This window comes from Suricata suricatta, chromosome 9 (genome assembly GCF_006229205.1).
Source record: "Suricata suricatta isolate VVHF042 chromosome 9, meerkat_22Aug2017_6uvM2_HiC, whole genome shotgun sequence".
In the NCBI taxonomy this organism is placed as follows: domain Eukaryota; kingdom Metazoa; phylum Chordata; class Mammalia; order Carnivora; family Herpestidae; genus Suricata; species Suricata suricatta.
In genome coordinates this window covers 79,105,053-79,112,574 of record NC_043708.1, presented here as the reverse complement: position 1 = coordinate 79,112,574, position 7,522 = coordinate 79,105,053, and positions in this window count along the sequence as shown.

Genomic DNA, 7,522 nt, shown 5'->3' with positions numbered 1-7,522 from the left:
CTTTCCCTCCCCCCACCAATGGCCAACTCTTTTTAGGGACAATTCTAGCTTGAGCTGGGCTAGGGAGCAGCTGTAACCAGAATTCCGATTTTCTTGCGGCTCCAGTGTGTAACTCATGGTTGAAAAGACAGACAAAAGGTAGCACTTTACTGAGACCATCAACAATATAGTTAGTGCTGCTTACATAGCCAGCCTCTTTACCTCACCCAGAAATTTACAACGGCTAATAGCCAACAAACTCAACTGTTCTGGGTGCAAGTTTAATATATTGTGAGTGGGCAGTGTAGCAAATGGTGATAAGCTTGAGCTCCAGAATCACATTGACTTGAAGCCCAGATTCACCTTTCACTTGCCATGTGTCCTTGGGTGAGTTACACAACCTTTCTGAGCATCAAACCCCCATCTATAAAGCGGGGACAACAAAAGTAAATCATAAAGTTTTTTTTGTGAGGATGAAATAAAATAATGTATGTTTATTTCTTGGCACAATGACTGACCTGTAGAAAGTACTCACTATGTTGGCTCATGTAAGCATCGTTAGGGATTTAGGGTAAACTGAAAATACAGAGAAAATAATTAAAAAGCATTCTATTTGATCATAGGAGCTAGCTCAACGTACCTTCACATGTAAGTTGGCCGTCTTTTTGTCGGCCTGTTTGTTTCTGCAGCCTACCACTTGTGCCCAATAGTCAAGTCCAATTTCTGCAATTGCCCTGGGGCTGTCAGGCCCTTTCTGGCTGGGCCTTAGGTACAACAGCCTCAAGTTCAAGTCTGACATGGAAGCAATAGGTACTTTCTGGTATAGGACAGGCATTCCTTAGTTCCTAAGCTAGAAGGTCAGTAAGTACTACTGTTTGGGTCCTTCCAAGCTGGCCCCTCTGGCCTCAAATGACCTTTAGAGCCCCTTGTTTTAGCTTCCCTCCCCAGGCAAGCTTTCACTCCTCATTTTTCACTTTACTGCTCCCCAGGTCATCCTTCCCATGCCTCTCTACTGCAAGTCCAGAGGAACAGAGGGAACGCCTCCTTAAAGCACACTTTACCCCTTATTTTACACCAATACTTCTCAATAGTCAGAAGCCACTAACTGTCTTGGAGCCAAGAAAGAGCACTTTGTCTTTCATGGAGGAGGAACTCCTGGGACTGACAGATTCAGGAGGCACAGAGCCTAGAGCCCACAGAACTTAGGCCCACGAAAATGTTGTGATTTAATTTCTTTCAAAATCAGAGGGGAAAAAAATTGATATGATAAGGATGAATATACAGGCCTCTGGGTGGCTCAGTTAGTTAAGTGTCCAACTTCAGCTCAGGTCATGATCTCATGGTTTGTGGGTTCAAGCCCTGCATCGGGCTCTGTGCTGACAGCTCAGAACCTGAAGCCTGTTCCCAATCCTGTGTCTCCCTCTCTCTCTGCCCCTTCCCGGTTGATGCCTGTGCTCTCTCTCTCTCTCAAAAATAAATATTTTTTAAAAAGAAAGAATTTATAATAATAAATCCTATCTGGACTATATTCATCTTTATGCCATCACAATCAGAAACTACAATTTTAAATATATTTTTATATGGGGCGCCTGGGTGGCTCAGTCGGTTAAGTGCCAGCTTCAGCTCAGGTCATGATCTCACAGTCCGTGGATTCAAGCCCCGCATCGGGCTCTGTGCTAACAGCTAGCTCAGAGCCTGGAGCCTGTCTTCAGATTCTGTGTCTCCCTCTCTCTGACCCTCCCCTGCTCACACTCTCTCTGTCTTTCAAAAATAAATAAAAGATATTAAAAAATAAAAAAATAAAATATTTAAATATATTTTTATAGATGAAGGGGCCCACTAATGTCAAAATATGGCCTCTAATATGGAGACAAACTCACCCACTTCCCACCCCCACCTCCTACTCAACCTCCCTCCGGCAGGTACAGGACAAAAGCCACAATGACTAAGATTTATAAGAGGACTTTCTAAATAACTGCCAACATCGATTATATATAACTTGTCTAGGTCCATCACGAGTCTAACCCAGATTCCTCACCCCCTCCCCACCCAAATACACACCTATGACGTCAAAGCAGTAACACTGCAGCAGGATCACACCTGCCTGGGCCAAATTAAGATCCAGCAAGTGCAACCTTCCTCAGGGAGCAAAGCCTCACTTCTGGGGCACTTGAAAAATCACATGTAAATGGGCACTGACTGGATTTATCACAACATATGCCAAAGCTGTTCACTAATTAATTTAAAATCACTTAAGCTAAACACTCAGTTGACTATTGACAGTGAGGTCTCTAGCCACAATACAGACTTCCCAATCCAGCTATACACTTTTCTTAGCGTTCCAAAGTATCTTCAGTTTGATACAAGGTACAGAAAAAATAAAGGGGGAAGTGCAATATGAAACAAAAAAGACAGTTTTCTCTTACAGTAAATTTTGAGTATTGTTTGGCTGGATGCTGAGAAATTACTTCGACCAACATGTATGAGTCCCTTGCTAATTAGATATGGAGGCAGATCAGGCTTGATCAATACTTGCAGCAAACTTAAGCTCTGAGCTTTGTTTTTTAATCAGTGCATTTCTAATGGTCATATTAGCTGCTGTCTTGGGTGTGACTTTGTTATTCGTGAAATGCACACTCTGTACTCGGGGAGCGCAGTCACCCAAAGGCCGAAGATACACCCTTCTTCGTGGAGCCCCATGCCCTACTTCCAGAACCAGGGGAACACAGAAGACGGATGATTCCAGCTGTTTATACTTTCCTAAGGCTGCTCTCTGCCCAGAAGAGTTTCACTCCCGTTTCTTCGACAAAGAATCAGACTGAATAAAAACACACTTTCACCCCCACGTGGGGTGGGAAAGCCTGGGCCTTGACATGGAGCAGTGGGGGTGGAAGGGGGGGAGAGAACCCCACCTACGGGTTGTAAGTTGTGTGTGAAATAAGTTACTTCAGTATTTCTTAAATATGAATAACGAATGACCCCTTTTAAAGGGGAAATTTTTTTTCTAGATTCTTAACTGTATGTCTGCAGATGACCCCAGTCTGAGAAGCCCTCACCTCTATTAATGTACAATGATTTTCCCCACTGTGCACATGCAAGTGCATCTATTAATATTCAGGAGTTTTCATTTCAGTCCTATACTTATCACAGTACTGTTTTGAGTGCACATTAAACACTTTTGTGCCCAGAAAACCGCATCCTTTGGCTGGTCCAGGCGAGTTGGATCTTTCTATGAACTTTTCTTTTTTTCCAGCTTTTAACCATGTATCTTTGTACATGTTAAATTATTAAGTAATAATGATGTTGATACAGTGCTGGGGGCACAGTAGGACTTTTAAAAATAGTGGCTGCATTACAGAACTAGCTTTAGCATTTAGATTATTGCCATTCAATTTGCAATACCGGCCATTTGAGAAGATACCCAGTGTTGGGGTTTAATTAAATCCTATCCTTTTTCAGCAGTTCACTTCAAGCACCCAAAGGCAGACTTGAGGAGTGGTGTTAATTGAATCTCGTCTAGAGCGGAGGGGATTTAAAGAGCTCATGGGGGACTCTTCAAGGTGTGAAGCCTCTCAGATTCTGCCAAGGCAATACGATTAAATCAGACTTGAGAACCTTGTTTATCCATTGGCAGGGGTGGGGAGAATCGGAGTAATTTCCTGAGTGGCCTACTTAGTTCAGCAAAGCACCTGCTCTTCCTCCTCCTTCCGCATTGTCCTTGTCTCCTAAAGACTCCTCCCACCCCCTCCTTTTCTCCTACCCTTCTCCTCTCTCTTTGGCTCACTAGTCACCTTACCCTTTGCATAGTAACATAGACCTCACTTCCTTTGAGATGCTGGTTCCCCATGAATCAGGGTGCTGTCCCTTTGAGTGTGATCGCATGGCACTTCCCAGGTTCTCAAAGCATCCACCTTGTATGGCTGCAACTTGGCACCGAGTCATCCCTCTGTGGTTGCTACATGGTAGGCACAGACCCTGTCATATCATCACTAGCAGAGTTCCACCAGATAGGCCTTGCTTGTATCCAGCTTTACAGACATGACAATGGAGGTCTAGAAAAGTTCTTGCTCAGGGTCACATTCTCAGGCAGCAAGAGGGCTGAAATGCCAAACTAGTTGAACTCCAGAGCTCCAGACCTCACACTTTTAACTATTGTGCCATTCTGCCTCCCAAATATTTGTGAGAAAATATACTCTTTTATTTATTTTTATAACAAAGCAGATTCACCAGCAACTCACCTTTGCCAGCCCCAGCCTCTGGTTTTTTAAAGCTATTCAGGCCAGAATCGGAAAGTAAGCTCAATGTCAGAATGATTCAAAATAGGATTTCTTTATTGAATAGGTGCTTGCCCATAATACAAAAATAAAAGTTATAAAAGGGGAAACAATCAAAATTAAGACTCCCAACCCACCCCCCTCAGAGCCAACTACTTCCCTTTCCCAAAGGTAACTATGAAGACCTGCTATTGTCATGACAAGCAGATCTAGAATTATGTCGTATAAATGATCATCCCAGCCTAGTAATGGATCAACGCAGTGGGTCCAGACCAGCATTCATTTTTTTAAGGTCATTAAAAAGATGTATTTGAAAGGATTATGTTTCACACAGCTTGTGTTTTGGTTTTACACATAGGGTAAATGTACATGGGAGTCACAGAGTATACAGTGTAATTTCACCGTTCTCATCATGAGGTAATGTTCCAAGCAGTTTGAAAGCCACTCACCTGGTAGACCTAGAAGTTGGAAATTATGAAAGCCACTCCCGCACAGAACCTTCCATCCTTACCTCCCATGAGTCACTTTGGAACCCAGCAACCTGAATGGCCCTATTGAAGCAGAAATCAGGTCCCATTTCTTCTCTGTTCAAAGCCCTTCAGGGGCGCCCATCTGAGGAGAGCAACAGCCATGAGACAGCATGTATTCCTATTTGTTGTGTCAGCATCCTAAAAAAAAATCTCAAATCAAAAATATGGGCTGCATGATATAAATAAATATGACTTTGTGGGGAAGGGCTCTTGGGAAGGGACTTCACAAAGAACAGCAGACTGGATATTCACAAGTAGGGTCTGTATACGGGATGAGCTATCTTAAAAACAGGACATTCATAAAATTCCCCTGGAAGAATTCTGGGCACATCTCAAGGAGAACACTGCCCAGAACAGCTGGCCCGTAGACAGACAGGCTCCCAGGGAAGCAAGCTGCCACATCTGTGAGAAGATGCCGAGGACACAGAAATGAGCAGGAGTTCCACACGAGGCCCCAGCCGACAGGCACGAAGCAAGAGGGGCTGCTTCTCATGTGGACAATTCCTGTAGCCTCGGTCCCAGGTGAGCGGCAGCAGGAACACTGGGTTTGGTGTGCACAGGACAGCCGCACAGTAACAAAATAATGAGGCCAGTTCTCCGTGTCTCAGAAACAGGAGCAGCGCTCAGGAGAGTAAAGGGTGGTGCCACACTGGCTCCCTTCCTTCCCTCTCTATACCTCTTCACTCTTCTCTGGAGCTGTGACAGCTTTGTCCTCACAGGTCCATGTGGGTGCTGCAACTGGAACCCCTCATGGTGTCCCCATCAGCGCAGGGGTAGGCCGACTCTGAAGTGGCAGCTCCTGGAAGTTGGGGTATAAAACCATGGTGTATTTGCTCATTTGTTGACTTCATTACTGTCTGTCTGTTAGATAAGTGAGCTCGTGTGAACCGGGATCTCGTCTGTCTTGTTCTCTACCAGATTCTCAATGCCAAGGACAGCATCTGATACTAAGCAGGCGACCAGTGAATATATCTTAAATGGATGAATAAATGTTAAGGAGAAGAGAGAGTGGGAGCTGTGGTGGCCATAGGTTCTCCAAGGTCAACTAGGCAGATTGTGAAAGGTTGGTACCCCTCTGCACCTGGGAGGTAGCCCTGTGTGTGTCCTCTCGGGTGACTTAACAGTTTGAGATGCATTTGGTGTAACTGTGCCTTTGTGTGTTTACCAGGTGAAAAGAGATGGCAGGCGGAAGGAAGTGCACAAGCAAGAGCACCGAGGCTTGTATGAGCACAGGGTACAGCGTTACCAGGAGCGACCAAGGTGCCACCTGAGAGGTCAGATGCCTGGGAAGCTATGGCTAGAGGCTAGGCTGGACAGGTAAGGTCTGGTTGTAAAGACACACACCATAAGCAAGTTTGCACTTTATTCTGTAGGCAACTCAGGATCCCTTAGCAATTTGGAAGCAAATGACGTGATCACATAACTCTGAAAACAGTATGAAAGAAGGATCAGAGAAAAGGAGGTTCTATAAGCAGGGGGATCATTATGAGTCTATGACACATATTCAGATGATGGGGGCTAAGGCCGACGTGTGGCCATGGAGATGGCCTCTGGGACAATGAAAGGAGGGGACCAGTGGGAGATGTGAGTGAGGATGTTAGATATCAAGGTCGAATATTCAGACCAAAAGTCACATGGGTCCTGTTGAAGTCATGGAAGAAAATAAAAACACCTAATTTGAGTAATGTATCACTTAGAAAATGTGATGAAAGCAAATGGTTTTAGTCTCAGAGGCTTTGCAGATACCCACCAAAAAAGCCAAGTAAAAGGTCCATGGACATCAGTTAAGAACACCTTATTGAAAAGAGAAAGAATGACAGAGTCCCAAGGAATAGCCTCACCCAAGTAGTGGGCAGAGGAAAACAGTGGTCCCCAACCTTTCTCAACTGCTCAGAGAGGTAAGAGGAGAGGAGAGGCCCAGAGAAATGGAGAATGTTGTTCTTGAGGTCAGAGGTGCCTCAGACAACAGCACGGAGACTAACCACATGGCAGAAGATGAATAAAGAGATAGAGCTAACTTCTAATTTTTTACATGTTTAGAAAAGATAAACTGTTTAAGTAGAATTAGCCAGAAAGCCTCATCAAAGAACTCAGGTGGGCTGAGACACAGTGAGGTGCAGGTAGAGTGCCAGCATGCTCAGGAAGCCAGAGACAAAGATGCTTCCCAGGCAAAAGCAGGCCTCTTCAGAAAACTCAACAAGACTTGCTTACCAACTGAATCACTAATAATTTCTATACGTCTATATATAATAGACTCTGGTGTAGAGGTGTGTGCAACTGCCTACATGTGTGTTTAGTATTGTGTGTTTACACCAAATAGTCTATTTATATATGTGGATACGAACACATTTATGTATATTTTTGCATTTATAAAAAGATATGTTTATCCACTTAGCATATATACATATGCATATGCCGTACAGCCTAGAAGACTGCGATAATTTAATATTTAATAAATATCCACACGTTCGTTCTATATATATATATATGGCTGTGATTGAAGACTTAGTTCTATTACCCAATGTTCATGACGATTCTCTGGAGAAATCTCTTTGTGGTCTTACTATTAAGAAGAGTTGATTCTCTTGAACAATTTTTTTTTTGTCTTGGACATGACAGATATTTATTTTAGACCAAGTTCCCTTTTGAACATGACTGCTAGAATCTGGGAGACAAATTTTGGTCCCATTCACAGCCCAGTGCATGAGGAGCTATGGGGTGCGTTAAAAAAAAAAAAAA